This window comes from Idiotropiscis lumnitzeri, chromosome 3 (genome assembly GCF_059441095.1).
Source record: "Idiotropiscis lumnitzeri isolate Australia: NSW breed Sydney's pygmy pipehorse chromosome 3, RoL_Ilum_1.0, whole genome shotgun sequence".
NCBI classification, from domain to species: Eukaryota; Metazoa; Chordata; class Actinopteri; order Syngnathiformes; family Syngnathidae; genus Idiotropiscis; species Idiotropiscis lumnitzeri.
In genome coordinates this window covers 19,480,378-19,496,623 of record NC_142393.1, presented here as the reverse complement: position 1 = coordinate 19,496,623, position 16,246 = coordinate 19,480,378, and the positions used below count along the sequence as shown (strand labels likewise).

Below are 16,246 nucleotides of genomic sequence, written 5' to 3'. Positions count from 1 at the left end.
CACTGGTAGTGCATAGATACACAAGCGGCTTTGCATTCAGTCCCTGTAGGTGCGAATGGTCATCTGTCGGTGTGTGCCCTGTGATTGACTGGCGACCAGACTAAAGTGTACTTGACACAAATGTTATATTGTGACTCCAACTTCAAAAACAGGATAAGCGGTAGAAAATGGATGGGTGAACAATCACTGAAGCCTTGAAAAGAGGCAATATACATGGGAGTCCTATTCTCACAGGATCCATTTGCCGCATGTTCTTTCTGTTACTAATCAACTAACCATACAGTAACAGGACATGGCTGGAATGGCGGACTACCAAAATATGTTTTTCCTGTTGACGTTACCGAGTTTATTAACAATATCATGAATAATTTGTTGCATGATTGCGATGACTAAAGATACATGTACTACATTTGGCAATTTGACATAGGGCAATGGATGGAGGCTTCTGAACAAGACCGCGGAGAACAAGGTGATGGTCTGTCTTAAGTCATGCATTATTCACTGAGAACATCTGCCTGGAATCCTGTTATGTCAACAAAAGTGACAAAACATTGCTGAGTTTGATCCGAAACGTAAAGAGTCGTTCCTCGGCTCATGCCCCCCCCCCCCACTTCTGCAAAGTATCATGAATTAAATGCTAAAATTAGCCAAACTGACAAACAAAACAACAATAAATTAGACGTAGGCGTGGTTTTAGAGAAAGGCAATGTGATATCACAAAGTGGCCACATTGTTTTCAGTAAGGAGTTTAGCAGTTAGCGTCGCACTGCTAACAAAAAGCTAGCTATGAACCAAATCTGGATTTTTCAGAACGCCAACTGTTAACTGGCTCCTCACCAGCAACTTCATGTGACCACCATGGAGTTCTTTTGAACATCCAATAGACAAAAATGAATCATGGCGCAAATGCAGGCAGACTTCATGTAAGAATGAGGACAGCAATTTTGTAAATAAACGTGCACGCTACACTTTCCCTGCGACTGCTTTTCTCCACTCAAATGCTTTTAACTAATTCGTGTCTGTAGAGAACATCTCATGGAATTGCAGGTTTAGAGCAATTCGCTTCAACACTAAGCAGTGTTGTTTTTTGTTTTTGTTTTTTTTAATTCATCTGCTAAGCATTTATCAGGGTTAGTTTTGATTTTTGGAAACCAATAATCTAATAAGAAATGTCCCTTGCGCAGGTGCATGAAGCTAACTGATTCACTATAATTACCCTTTGAAAGAAACAAAACCCTAGCATACATTTGTTAGCGGTAGCATTTAATTCAATGGCACATTGCCAAGTCTGTGGGCTGCATTGTGATTGGCCAGTCTGCATTTCTTGAGTGTGGCTTACCAAAAGATAAATTGGGAACCCTTCTACAGCTCGGGATGTTTTCCCCACCAATCAATGGCTGAACCATTTGTTTCCATCAGTGACATCATAAATGAATCAATGACTATTCCATTGACAAAAAGGTCTTATTCTTCCCATAGCTTTGCATCTTCCTCAGGACCAAAACATCTGGGGAAGTCACAAAAGTGAAAAGCAGGTTCCTTCCTTTAGCCTCTGCAATGCCTGGTTGCTGCTGCAACTCAAAAAAGAGAGAGCCACACAAGACGGTGAGCTCGTTCCGCCAGCCAGCCAGCCTTCATGAGATATTAATATTGTGCAAGCGCTCAACTGGCCTCGGCATCTGTCCAACCTGATTTCAACTCTTCTCTCTATCTCTCTGTGTGTTCTGTCAATCTGGATTGCCTCTCACTCTCGTTGCCTCCAAAGTGGAAATGGCAATTGGATCTGCAGAATGACTAAAAGCTGGGGAATTGTTTTCACAAGTGCCTGCCAAATGAGAGAGGGGGGACAGCTCGGGAGGAATTCCAAGCCTTTGGAGGAATGGAGAAGCTCGTCTCCTTCACCATAAGTAAACCTCAACAACGTTCCACACTTGTTTGACGTGCTTCATTCTCATGTTGTGCCGATCATCATGATCATGAACCCCCCCCTCCAAAAAATAGGATGCCCCTCTTTACAAAACTGAAAATAAAACACCTATTTAAGGTATTTTTTAAACTATTAATTAATTGAGTTTCTCACTAAATCTTTTTGGTTTTCATAGCCAGTAGCTTAAAAAAACTAAATCTTTAACGGCCCTTCAAAAATCTAAGAATTACAATTTTGGCATGAATATTATAATTAAAATGTACAAAATTCACAACATAAAGGTGATGTCATGTGCTGGTCCCTATCAAAACCTCTGATGCTGTGTGTACTGGGTGACAAGTGATCAGTAGTGCTGAGTGAAGTGATGACACGTTGTGGGAGATTTCGACATTTCAACAGGGCAAAGGCTTTTCCAAAGACAAAGACATAGTCTGGTTATGACATGGTAAAAAAAATGCACAGCAGCAAAAGGTGTCACTTCTGTTGTTACGCTGCCCCATACAAACCCTACAATGGGATTTATAAGCCTAATAAGGACATATTGGCCATAACCGTACGATGGCATATTCACTAGAACTGCTCCGAATTGTGGAAAATTGCTTTAGACTGATAGCTCACCTTCACAACACTTTTGCAAGATAAGTACCTGTCGCTTCACATTTGATGGATGCAGATAAAGCAAAATGTTGCTGCCAAATGAGTGGGCCAACTGATAGAACGCTCACTGTAATTAGCAGTTAGCCTCTGAAGGATACCAACCATGTACTCTGAACCTTCATTTTGCATCCCACGCAGTAACCTTCGTGTGTCCTTGCACACAACAAAAAGCCCATTGGCCCACACGTTTTCCATTCATACTCACTGAATATGATTAAGGTTGGATAATTTAGATAAGCCTGCCTAGGGAGGGAAATACAAACCCTATGTCGCTTTCCATCAATCCCCCATGAGAGGCAGTATACAAGTAGGATGAAGAAGGGGAAGTAATTTATCATTTATAAATCTTGTTAATTACAAGCAAAAATAAAAGAAATAAATACAAATAAATACAAATTTAAAAAGGGCGGCAAGGTGGACAACTGGTTAGCACGTTTGCCTCACAGTTCAGAGGTGCAGGATCCGATTCCGGCTCCCGCCTTCCTGTGTGGAGCTTGCATGTCCCCCTGTGCCTGTGTGGGTTTTCTCTGGGTACTCAGGTTTCCTCCCACATTCCAAAAACATACATGATAGGTTAATCGAACACTCAAAAGCAGGGGTGGGTAAACGTTTTGATTGGCGGGCCACAATGGGTTCTAAAATTTGACAGAGGGGCCGGACCAGGAACTGATGGATGGAGTGTTTTCGTAACCTCAACTCATTGGAGAAAAAAAAGACATTTAATTTTAAATGAAAGTGAACTACAGCATTACAGAATATATATATCTTGGAAAAACCACCCTATTCAAAAAATAAAAGATTAAAAACGGTAATTCATGTAATTTTTTCAAGTTCGGCGGGCCAGACTAAAACGTTTAACGGGCCGCATGTGGCCCCCGGGCCATAGTTTGCCCACGCCTGCTCTAAAGTGTGGTTGAGAGTGTGAATGGTTGTCTGTCTTTGTGTTCCCTGAGATTGGCTGGCAACCAATTCAGGGTGTACCCCGCCAACTGTCCGAAGACAGCTGGGATAGGCTTAAGCACGCCCGCAACCCTAGTGAGAAGAAGCGGAACAAATAATGGATGGATGGATAACTTTAAAAAGCACAACTATTTGACAGCCATTTCAGTGAGAAAAATCCTCGCCAGTGGGAACACATAAAAAACGCCCAATGAAGCCACCGGCACAACAACAACCCCGACCGAGCTCATCCTCAAGGTCCAGATAGAGATATCATCCCAGGAAGTTATCTTAATTGATGAACCTCTATCGCTGGAGGAAAGGTGAAATTGCCAATTGTGAAGGTATGTACTGTCGGTGAGGTGGTGGGAGGTAGTGACAGAACAACAAGTGGTTATTTTCTCCTCATTAAAAGGAGACTCAAGTAGCTAATCAGTTGGCCACAAGTCGCAAACCTGCTGTGCTGCAGTGGTTGTGATCAGCAAGTTTGTTGGGAGCAGGGACCAACTGGATAGCGGCACGGTGTAGCTTCACGCAGCATGGCTGATGAGTTGGTGAGTAAGAGCAGAGAGCAGCGAAAGGAGGGGCGGGGGGGGGGGGTCGTAACTTGGCATCTTGGGTTAGAGGCCCTGCTGGATGAGCGAGATGTAAACAATTATCTAGTCAACTTAGTCAACCGGTCCCACGGTGACTGGGCTGACCTCAATGTGGTGCCTTTTTCTCCCTCTAATTCCTGCTGTCTCACAACAGCCTCAGAAGCTCAGGGGAGAAGAATTATCAGTGCACAGACCATCTTACAGTGAGTGCATCGTTGCAAAGACTCCAACTGCACTGTTCTCTTCTGTGTGTAAAGATGCATTTTGGCGGAGCAGAAAACCAATGTTGGCATCTTATTCATATACACTATAGCACTAGCATAATTTACTACTTATGTATTCTGTCCCTGGCCTCTCCAGAAGATGACACAAACACACACACCCCAGTTCAAATGCCAGGTTTTTGTGACATAAAAAAATACATTGAAATAAATAAAACCATTTTCCACCATTCATGTGACTTATAATCCATTCCCGTAATTAAAAAAATTAATTCTTTTCGAAATAGAAATAATTCACTATGATAAAATGTTTCTCTCCACCTCGACAAAGGCCCCAGTTTACTTTGTTCCATTACATAGTGAATGACTTGCAAATTCTTTTGTAGGAAAAATAAATAAAGTACAACACTTGGACTTGGAAAATTGTGGGCACCCCTGTTCTATGGGGTTTGAGTCTGGACATCGACTTGCCCGGTTTATTTTGTAAAACCTTCCACATCTTACCCTGATAAATTCCTAAGTGTGTTTGGGGTTGATATTTTGCTACACGATGACAGATCACTCAATCAGTTTGGTGGCAGACAAAACTTTCTCTTTGCTCCTGCCTTAGCCTCTCTACTTATATATCAATGATTCTTTTTCATTTTGCCACTTTTCACTTGAGCTAAATATACAGAACATGTTGGTAGGATGTTGGTTGGGATGTTCTGCAGATGTTCGAGGCAGCCAGCATTAGTAGGAATTGGAAGGATTTTTTTTTTTTTTTAAGTATCCAAAAGAAAGTCACATGACATTTCATATTCCTTATTCAGACGTTAGTTTCAGCAACTTGTCACTTGTGAGTCATTAGCTGTTAATTCTTTTGAATAATTACAAGCATGAATGACCAGACGAGAGCAAGAATTTGGGCTTTGCTTCTCAGGAAAAGGTAATCATTTGACACTTACTAATCAATATAGATTGCCCTCCATACTGTAGCTGGAGTTTTCCCAACTTGAAACATTGTCTCTTTATAGAGAGTCGAGGGTGTGTGAGTGATTGAATGTATTCACCCATTAGACTTTGTAGTTGTGATGTACTCACTCAGCCGCATGCATCACTAACAGCTAACAGTCCCCTGCTGCTTGCAGGCTTTTAGACTGAGAGGTTTTACAGTTCTGCATTTTAATAGAGAGAACTTTGAATGGAATGATGGGGGGTAGTGAGGGGGGAGTTGGTGGGGAGGGTTTGGGCAAAGGAAGGAGCATCAAAATATTTTCAGAGGAAAATGAAGTAATGACAAAATACCCACCCGGAGCGTGTCTAGCAAAAGGGGTTTCTGGGAAGGGAGCACTTTGCAAGGGGTTGGGCTAATGTGTCAAAAGAAGCGGTCCAAAAAGCAGTATTGAACATCTTAATTACTTTCTGCTTCTGCGCCAAAACACATGAGCCTGAAAAGGTTCACTGCTTATACATGAAAGCGAATCAAGCTGCCCTTATGATAGCGGCTCACTCATCTCTCGGTGATGCGGCGTGGAGTAATTACCAGCCGCTCCCGTCAGCGTCATCTCAAAAAAGACCATTGATTGGATGTTACAGTTCTCAAAGAATGGTCAGATATGTCAATACTCCAAAGGGGAAAGAAATAAGTAGAGAGAGCAGATCATTTGTTCACATTTAAACTGGCAGCTCTTTGATTGGCCATTTCGGAAGATCGCAAGATGTCAGCTGAGGCAAGCACCTCAAATGATACAACAAAAGCATTCTGTAGCACACAGACCACCACCAAGGTGGGGTCTGCATATCAACACACTCAACAAACTTGCTCTCTCGCTCACAAGCTTAACAGAGGTAAAAATTTACTCAGATTCAGTTGTGAGAGTGCAATTGATTTTTCTATAGAATTTTATATTTCCCAATCGTAATGAATTATTAGAATTATCGGAAATTGTATACTGTAAACAACGGCAAATGGTGTTGTGAAAACACAAGGCCACCTTTAGGACTGACCAGTGAAGACCAGCCTTGGAGTAAAATCATAAACACCAGCAATAAAATGACATATAATGTAAGGTATACCTTTGCAATAATGAAAACATACAACAAGAAGCCCCATTTAAAGTTAAATAAAGTCAAAGTTGATGTAGAGGGCAAAATGTGGGGAATACATTGACCCGAAATGTGCCAAAACTGAAAGCGTTACTGCAATGCTAACCATTCGCTAACCTACAAAATAACTCACACAAACCAACAAGCGCTGGGAAACAAACCCACTTTTGCACTTAGAGGTATCAAACAATCGTTGCCATTTTTCTCAGGATCATTGCTGGAAGAAAATCTGATTGGGGGTGAAGGAAGGTAACTTCTGAAGCCCTGGAATAAATCATTTAACACACTAAAAGCTCACCAAGAGCTGAGCATAACACCTGAAAACATCTGCCGGGGTAAGAGAACGGCTACCGACCCAAAAGATTTAGCACTTGGGGTTGTGGGAGAAGCTATCGTGATTCGCGATTTGGGTAAAAATGAAAAAGTTAACAGGGCATATTTTGTCATAAATAAAACATGGGAATGCAGCATTTCAGTAAACTCCCCCAACGGAAGGTCCCAGGAGAGCGATGTTTGTGAAATGGTGCAGCGCAGTAAAGGGGGCTATTGCACTGCGTCACCACAGCTCTAACTACATCCCCTCATCCAGCCTTATTCAACAAGGACTAGTCCTCTTTAAAAATTCATTAATTTACTGCAAAAATAGATTAAAGCTCTCATCTGCAACAACCTAAAAAGTTTGGCTTGTGAATAGCATTAATAATGGAAGCAAGCATCCAAAACCTAGAGGCCCCTGGCTGGAAGGCATAGCTTGGCTTTTGTTGTGCTTTATAATGGAGAGTCATTTACATATTTTAGAAGTACAACAGCTTTCTTGTGGTTGTTTATAACTACGTTGTTTTACATGCAAAATGTCAAACAATTGCAACTTATTAAAACTTATCCAGCAGAGTGTAACGACTCTCAACTTGTTTAAGAGGCTGTAGAGGCTTTACATCAGGCTGATGATGAAAGCTTTGCACTGCCCTGCCTTGGCTGTTGAGTTCAGTCGAAACGAACCCTTTAAAAGTGATCATCCCCCGGCTTGTCTTTGACACAAAAAACACAGGCAATGCATTCCAAACAGAATCCATGAAGATTCTTGATGAGAAATAATGTTTTTCTGCTTTGGAATTACAATTTTGTGTATTCCCGAGCATGAGACAAAACATTTAGAGTACATGGTGTTCTAACTTTCTCATGGAGCATTAGATAGTAAAGTGCCTTGTACCAGTCCTTTCGAAAAAGTAAGGCGTAATTCCAAGAAATTAATTTACAATGAGTATTACAGAGGCAAGCACACGATCATTTCGTATTGTTAACTTGGTTGACAGTCTGTGTGGTGAGCTGTGAGATTTATTTTCTAATGTAAAAAAAATGTGCCTTGGCTCCTAAAAGGGTCGAAAGCACTGGCAGAGACGACTTGGACGTGGAGATTATTGCCTGACAGGTGAGCCTCTTCACATCACAGAGTAGACTTTGTGGTAAAAACACTACAAACTGAAATGTAATTTAATTGTCCGTGGTGCAAAGCTACGAGGCACTTTTCCCCACAGCTGATCTACGGTGGTGTTGTGTTCAAGGACAGCGTAGAAAACAGCATCAGGCAACACGACAGAGAGTGTGGGTGTGTGCTGAAAGGATATTCTTTCCAAGTACGTTATCCGGTTGACAGATTTCTTACTAATAGGAGATGCACACATTCAGGGAAATGGTAGCAGTATGAAAAGTTCTTTAAAAGAGAACATACAGCGGACAGTATACATGCGGTACGATATGTGGGTCAGCGCAGTGGTTAAGGCAGCTACCCACATCAAACACATGTCTATTTTGGGCTTTTAATTAGGAGATGATACACACCAAGCAGAAGCTTCAAGATGCCGTAGAAAGAAATGTACAAGACTGCATTAACATGATTGCAAGAAGCCGTGTCTAAAGAGGACAATTTGAAACCTCTGCCAAAAAGCAATCGAAAACAAATTTCAGCGTTGTAAGGAAATAGATCAAATATATGTTTGCCCAGAAATAGTTTCTCGACAAAAGACATTTACGGGCAGTTTGTTGTTTTAACTCAAACATGTTTCCCTTTCTTTAAAAGCAAAGTCACCTGAGTAGAATTTGAAAGTCATAATAAATAAGTAAGACGACAAAGAATAATCTTGACAGGCGTGACGGGTTGAGAGAGTTTCATTCCGAGTTCATCCTCAGCGAAGAAAACGAGACGCATGTAGCGGATCCACAAATAGCCCTGAATTCAACTTTCAAAAAGTCATTACCACGGCGCATTTACTGACATCAACGATAATTACAACGACCTTTCCGATGATAAAACACAAATCAGTAAAACATTATGAGGGTTCCTTCTCTTCACGTTTCACGCGATTCTGCATAATGTTTTAATGAGGCATTTAGGGGGTCTAAGAGTGATCTACTGAGAAAGTCTACAATGGCAATCAGCAGAGAGTGCGGCAGCTGTTCAGCAATTAAAAAGCCAAATTACCCTCAATCAACACCATTTACGAGCGCAAGTAAATCTCACAGCAAATAATGATGAGAGAGATCTGTTCAGACAGCTCTCATCTTGATAGGAATTAGAGACGTATCCAAACCCAGAGCGTGGCGCGCTCTTAAACGCTGCCACACACACACAAAATAAAAAATACACACACACATCCATAAACGCTTCACCTTGTCCGTTTCTTTTTTTTTTTTTTTTTTTTAAGACATATGAACGTGAGATGCATTAGCTCGATCTCCATGCTCCAACAAGATTAAGGGCAATGAGTCTTTTACAGTGTTTGTCATTGTCGACACTGAGGTTATAGACCCCTTTTTGTAACCACATTACATCAACACATGCAGTGGTAGGGCCAATCGGAGGGTGGGGTCGGTGGTGTTAAATTGGAACAGCACCATGAACAACAAATCGATGGATACACTATTGAAAAAAAGGATACAGTAATCCCTAATTTTTCACGCTTCATGGTGACAGAACCCCTGTAAAAAGTGAAAGAACGTAAAGTAGATTTGCTTTTTTTTTTTAATTGTTATTTTTAATTTTTTTATTGGATTTATGCCTCTATTACGCCGTTGCAACCACCCCCCTACATGGTTTCCAACCTTCAAAATAGTTGCTAAAAAACAAGTTTAACTTTGAAAACGCAAAAATGAAGAATGAATACCAAGCAGCAGGCTGTGAGACGAACGTGATCGACAAACCCAGAAGTGGCCGATTATGATGGAACGTTGGCTAATAACCATGTGAAAGTTTTCATTTTTATCCTAAAATTGCCGTACCTTAACTATAATCTTGTTCGGGTGTGGGCAAACTACGACCCGGGGGCCACATGCGGCCCGTTAAACTTTTTAATCCGGCCCGCCGAACTTGAAAAAATATTAAATGAATAAAACTTGTTAATGTTCTATTTTCCAAATATTTGGGTGTGTCAAATACGAATATTTTGTTGTAATGCTTTTGTTCATTTTCATTTAAAATTAAATTTATTTTTTTTTCTCCGATGAGGTGAGGTTACCAAAACACTCCATCCATCTGCTCCTGGTCCGGCCCCTCTGTCAAATTTTAGAACCCATTGTGGCCCACCAGTCAAAAAGTTTGCCCACCCCTGCTCTTGTTGCTGCTGTTTCTTCTTTGTTGTCTTCTCTCTTTGTTCTTCTTTTTAACCGACAAAGAAGAAGCACTGTAGCCGGAAGTAATCATGGCTTAATCTTCGCTTTGCACAATAACATCGACTAGGACCTTTGGATAAAATGTAAAGCGGGATGCTAGTTAAGGTAAGTGGTTTTAAGACGTGCTTACCAACGGAGGCAGCAATGATGCGCAGCCAATCAGCTCATGCGATAAATCCACTCGTGACAACAAACAAAATACAAATTTATTTATAGATAATACAACTAAGAAACGCGGGTTATGCGATAAAGACTTGTCTCATGGCTCGAGTTGGGCGTCAGAAGCTTTTTTGACATGACATCGTTCGCGGCAAGAAGTTTCCATCTTTTCTCACAATCGTAACACATTTTTTTCTAGTTGCCGCAACACTTTTTAGTATCATACGTACACATGCTTTGTTTGAGTCTGAGCTGCCTAAACGTGTCCGACTTCCAACGTGTTGGCATTTCACTCCCTCATGATGGACGTGAAAAGCTGCAAATCACCACCTAATCTTTATCTTCGACTCAAAAAATGTGCTGACCTAAAAAAAAAAAAAAAAAAAAAAAGAAAAAGCAATGCAACATCGTCATCTATCGGGATCTGTTCATCATTACAGTCAGTGATTTAGAGCAGTGGATGTCACTAATATTTGCCAAATGTGTGTGTGTGTGTGTGTGTGTGTGAAACCCTTTGAGGCTCTTTTGTGATTAAAGGCTTTACAATTAAACAGGACTTGACTTGGTTTACCAACATGAATTTTATAGATTGGGTGAGACCCTCTTACTCGCCTCGCCTTTGACAATGATATTTGAAGAATATAAATATACACTCGTGGCAGTAAACAGTTGAATTCCAACTTACAAATTTATGATAAAATATGATCATAAATCACCTTAATATAAAGGCAAACTCATCTTACATCATCCTTAAATGTAAATGTCTTAGAGAATATTTTATTTCAACAGTGCAGACTTCCACCAACAACCCAGGCTAAGCATAGCTCCTCCCCAACGCACAACAATTTTAGTATCTCAGTCAAGATGGATCACATAACAATAGTTCACCAAATTCTATATTCCTATTAACCAGGGTACACAGGGGCTATTATACATGCCGCCATTATATGAGTACTAAGGAGTCATTACTATGCTATTGCATAAGAACCTTTAAGTAGATTTTTTTCACATTAGTGAGTACTAAGTAGTAGTTAATATGGTACTACTACGAGTACTTCAGAATTATTACACATATAAATAATAATAAATAGCCGTTACTACTGCAAAATACTGCCCAAGTACTCAGAAGTCAGAAACACATAAATCATTTTCGGCCACTCGCCATTCCAGTAGCCAGTGGCCATTTACCACACGACTGTACGAGTTATGATTATGACAAGTCTTTAGTTTGGGTTACTACACAAGTACTCATGCTATTGTACAAGTACACAGTAGTTACTAAATCATGAATATTAGCATTAGTCTTTACCTTGCCACTTTGGGAGTAGCACACAGTTATATGTTATTGCACACCTTTTCAACTGCAACAACCATTTTACTGCAAAAGTACAAGTTATTAATATGCTATTAGAAGTAGCCAAGATTGTCATTCACTTAGCTACATAAACAATAAAAGGACTGTATTTACCCAGAAAACCTAAGCAACTACCAGGCGTTCATTTTGCTACACCTGCCACAATGTACAAAGCACCTCTGGCAGTCTTGGCCCAGTGGGTGTATTGCTGACCACACTTAGCATGCTGACACACTTAAAACAGACTCGCAAGGGAAAAATCAATAGCAACCACCTGCTGCCATTGCTTGAAACTAACAATTGTTTAAATGCTATTTATCCAGCTTCCTATTTAATTACTTACAAATTGTGTAAATATTCATATTCAAATGTAATCATAAGCACAGTATGGAATCCCTGTATGGGATTCAGACATATTCATCCTTTCTGTAACTTTTCCTCATATACATTTGCAAAGGTCACGTCTACCAAACGTGCTTGATGTCATGAGGAAAAGAACCCGTCGCCTCTGAGCACACAGCATCGTGCAGGCTGTGTTCACATGCACAAGGCAAACTGTTAACTGTCTACTGCTCACTTCAATTTGCCACATGGACAATATCTAAATAAGCAGACCTGCAAGGGCGTCAGTCACACAGTCGGGATGCTGCAAGGTTACTTCAGCAAGCTTGCAGAAGTTTACTTTGCCAAGCATTTATCTAGTTAAAATAATGATACAATCATTTTCATGCATGCATGTATATCGTGACATGTAATTTGCTCAAACCTGACTGCATGTCTGAAAACGCTGCAATCGGAAATGATCATTGCATGTCACCTGACGTTTCAATTCGGCAACGCAGACTACTCACCGTAAGAAGTGAACACGAACCGGGTTTTAATTTTTGCACGCCGGCTCGGAAGCCCCAGACTGTAGCTGTGCTGCACTTCCCAACGTGACTCGACGACAAAAGCTCCTGGTTGCCGTCTGCTCTCTGTCACCACCGGGGCTGCATGCTCGGTGCTCGCCAGGCGTGTCACGAGCAGCTGCTGGGGTCATCAGACTGTCATGACGGACGCTTCGGCCCGATGTCGGCGTCTGACTGGAGTCGGCTAGTTAGACCCGAGGAGACCCGCTCTCCTGACTTTCCTCCGCTGTTAATTCACCGGAACTACTTGCAACGCCAGCCGAAGCACGGACTGGATGGATTCATACACCGCCACAAGGAAAGATATAGCACATCAAAGTATCTAGTCCTTAATAATCAGGAAGTGATTCACACCTCTGCGATCATGGAAATTATTATTTATAAGTACTACATCTACTACAACTACTTCTAATAATAATAATAATAATAATAATAATAATAATAATGAATGCAGCACAGCGGAAGATTTGTTTGCAGATCATGGGTTCAAATCTGGGCTCCGGTCTCCCTGTGTGGGGTCTGCATAAAATTCTCCCATGGTACTCCAGTTTCCTCCCACATTCCCACAAAAACATGCATGGCTAATTGAAGACTATAAATTGTTTGGAGCTGTTAATGTTTGTATAGTGTGAGCAGTTGTTTGGCGATTTGTGCCCTGCGATTGGCTGGTGATCACTTCAGGGTGTTTGTTGAAATTGCTGTTTATTTATTTCAAGCAGTGGTGGCCATGTTAGTGAATGTCCGTCTTTTCAAATGTCTGTCATTATCAGTCCGTCTTTGTTATTTTTAACGTGCGTTCCTCCATTGCTAAATTACATTTCGTCATTACAGTTTTATGACAATTAAGCACTGGGTCGCCACGCTACAAAAATAGGTCCCTGAATCTTTGATCTGTCTACAGTTCTATCTGTCTGTCTTTTAATCTAATTGCATTCTATCTATAATTGCTTTTTGTAACACTGTAGCCATCAATCAATTTATTTCCTTTCGAGCCTCTCACAAGGATGGGTTGGAGCCTTGCTGAGAATGTGCGTCATTGAAAGTACAATACGGTGGAGAAGTGATTGAATGAGAAGAGAACAGGACACACCTGGACACAATTGCTGGTACCCTTCTTTTTAAAGAGAGAACCCGCAGTAGTCACTTAAATAGAGATTGATAAAAATACAAAGGTTCAAGGTTGTCTTTTCCAGACTGCATGTTGCAGCTTCTTCCACAGATGGTCAATAGGAGATCAGTGCTCAAAGAAAAGGCCATTCTTGAATGTGTTTAGCTGTGTGTTTTGGGTCTTTTTACTTTCATGATTTTTGACACTGGAAAGCTGCCCTCACTCCAGAATGCCACGATAGTCAGAGTTCGTAGATACAGTTTACAGCAAGGCTAAACGATTTATCATTTCTTTTAATCGAAACCGTGATCTCAGACAACGCAATTTGGGGATTGTAAAAATTGTGGGATTTATTTTTTTGTTCGTATCCCCCAAAGCTCACCAATCGGAAGCCTCAATACCACTCATGGACAGGTCATGCTAACAGTAAGGAGCGAGCTGGTTCAAAAGTCATCCTCCCTGTCTCGCGAATGCTCGACGCTAAGCTAACTTGCACCCCACGTCTATGGGCAGCAGCTACAAGCTACGCAGTGAGAATCTTCTCCCCTAAATAACTAATCATCGCCACCATGATGGCAAATAAGCTAAAGGTCTAACAAGTAGCAGCACTATCACTAAGGGCGGACGAGGAGTAGCTAAGCATGCAACACACCGAGTAAGAAGAGAGATTGTGAGATGTACAAACTAATACTAAACTAATGTAAAACACAGTTGCATAAAACCCCCCCAAAAATTCTCCAGTCATCAAGAAACCCCTTCTAGCCCGTTTTCTCCCAAGTTGTATGATTCAAATATTACTAAATGTTAGCGTTCAGGGTAGCATTATGTTTATCCTTGACTATGACATTATGTTACACAAAGTAATTATACTGTTGACTGAAGCAGATCTGTTGGTCATACATAAAACATATAATAAGTATATTTACATTATTTTCCAGCTTTTCCTTTTTCTGGGTTAGCGTTTTGAATTAAATTTTTGGTTTAGGGCAGATGTCTTCAATGCTAGTCCCTGAGTCCCTGTTATCCGTCTCTCCCTTCTGCAACACATCTGATTCAAATGATCAAGATCGTTATCTAGCTTCTAAGACCTTGCTGATTATCTGATCATTTGAATCTGGTGTGTTGCAGGGTTTCTAGACTGCTGCTTTTCCTAACTCCAACCCTCAGAGTTTATCCGGGTTTGGGACTAGCATTCAGTGTGACTACCTTGCCCCTCTCGAGGGGAGCCGGTGAGTGGTGGTCTTCTAAGTACAAACCAGGCCTGACTGCTTGGCTTCTTAGATTTGATGAGCGCGCTTGTTCTCGGCCCAGTATGGCTGTCCGTATTTTATTTGAAGATAACTCGGTATCGCCCTCTTGTGGATTTTAGGACCACTTGCAATTGCTATATAATCCTCTGAAATTCGAAGGAGCAATGGGGGATCGAGGGATTGAGAGGCCACACAAACGGCTTCATAACGTCTAAATAACATTTTATGATTGACATATAGAACCATATGTGTACACGTAATTAATAGGGTTAAGTAGAAAAAATATCTACGTAAAGTTGTTGACGTCACGTGACTCCGGACTGGCCTTGATGGACGTGGGTTGGCAATGCGAAAGTTCATGACTGTCATGTTACAACGTCGAGACATAAATGATGATCATAGATCAATTGTAAAAGACCGAAAAATCCAATAATCCATCAGGTGGCTCCGAAAAAGAGCAGGGAAAGAAAATTGTAGGGAGAGTGATTTTAATGTACGCTTTATTTTTTTTACTAGCCTCTTGCTAATATGTTGCTCAGCTGACTCTATTGGGCTCGAGGTACCATGTTTTTGTTCATTATTCCTACCTTCTTTACATTAAATTACTTTTCTGTCATTCCTTTCATCACTGCTGTTTTTCATCCATGCATTCTTTCAACATTTGAGCTCGTGTGGCATGGATCAGTGGTCTGCCAGCTCAGAGGTTGGGGGTTCAATCCCTGTCCATTGTGACCATGTCTAAGTTTCCTTCATCATGATACTGACCCTCCTGATGCTGCATCATCAGTAGATAAATGAGGAAACAGTGATGAAGCACTTTGGTAGAAAAGTGTTATACAAGTGAAAGTCCATGAACTTCTTTTATGCCATTTTCATCACCTTCTTTCAACTCACACCTTGCTGTTTTGCTTCCTGGGGTCTTTATTTAAAACTACTTTTCTACCTCCCTTCCTTTGATACCTGTCCAATATTGCTCAAGAACCTACTCAACTCAAATTATTTAGCCGTTGTTTACGCTACCTGCAAGGCTGCCACTCCCTAAACAGAGCACACGCAGAATGCCTAGGGACTCGTCCTCCATGGGGGACATTTGGAAAATTCATCCGAGTGATTACCAAGATTTTTGGGAGAATATTCCATGAAATGATGAGCCAAAAGTTTAACTTTTTGGGAGGTGAGTGTGTCCCGTTACATCCGACGTAAATGTAACAGAATTCGAGAAAAATAGGACAATAAAAATAGTCAAACATGGTAGTGGTACTTTGCTGCTTCAGGACCTGGATGACTTCCTGTGAAAATTCTGAAGGAGAATCAGTTCATGACCATTATCATAAATCCCAAAGACGCAAGTCAACTTCTGAATGGCTTTAAAA

The 16,246-nt window shown here is 41.0% G+C and overlaps 1 protein-coding gene across 1 annotated transcript in view; it reads right to left on the bottom strand.

Annotated features, from left to right (window-relative positions):
* The window catches only part of LOC148340253 (forkhead box protein J3-like), a 60,907-nt gene extending 48,165 nt beyond the window's left edge, over positions 1 to 12,742 (bottom strand). Inside the window, exon 1 of the mRNA XM_088291357.1 lies at positions 12,459 to 12,742. The gene's annotated coding sequence lies outside the window, so the exon portion shown is untranslated. The remainder of the gene's footprint in view (positions 1 to 12,458) is intronic.
* Positions 12,743 to 16,246: the final 3,504 nt, after the last annotated feature.